An 855-nucleotide genomic window follows, 5' to 3' on the forward strand; every position below is an offset into this window, starting at 1 on the left:
ATATATATATATATATATATATATATATAAATAGAGAGAGAGAGTGTGTGTGTATGTGTGTGTGTGTTAATATGATATTGCTATAGCAGTTTTGATTTCTTTTCAGTACACCTTGGTTATTCATTTTGATAACAATATTACAGAATATTACAGGAAAAGTTTTACAACAAAAAGAGAGGAGGCAGAGGAGGGGAAGGGGAATATGAAATAATTATAATGTAAGTAAAAATTAATACTTGATAATACTTCTCAAAAGTACTTTTTCTGGTATATGGTGATTCAGAGAGAGAGAGAGAGCAGAAAGGAAAAAAGAGGAAAAATTCCAACAAATATTGTCATAAAATATATACAGCAAAAACAAATATAGGTACTCTGACATACTATTCAACTTGTGGAAGATAACATCCGATGAAAAACAATTAGATTATCATTATAATTAGAAAAAATATTAACAAAAATATTGTCAACAGTAAGGGAGATCTGAAACGGTAAGAGAACACCCCGATTGATGTTTTGATGGAAACAACGAAGGAAGTCAATAGCTGAAACTATGCAGTACAGATCTTCCACTTGGTTTGATTTTTTTTTTTTTTTTTTTATAAAGTGTGTAGTAAAATATCTGTTAAACATACAGGATTCTTTCACAAATGAAAGCTTTTTTTCTTATTTAGGTTTATATTGTGTCTTTAGAGCAGACCAGCTGAACCAAAGACGTACTTGTCCACATTCTAAGGATTTCTGGGGTTTTTTTCTTCTCTTTCTTCCTTTGTCTTTTTTAAAATTTTTTTTAAAACTAAATTCTTGCTGCTGTTGTATTTTCGAGAGTTCTGATGAAAAGAAACGGAGAACTAAACC

Source organism: Octopus bimaculoides, chromosome 12, assembly GCF_001194135.2.
Source record: "Octopus bimaculoides isolate UCB-OBI-ISO-001 chromosome 12, ASM119413v2, whole genome shotgun sequence".
Taxonomy (NCBI): domain Eukaryota; kingdom Metazoa; phylum Mollusca; class Cephalopoda; order Octopoda; family Octopodidae; genus Octopus; species Octopus bimaculoides.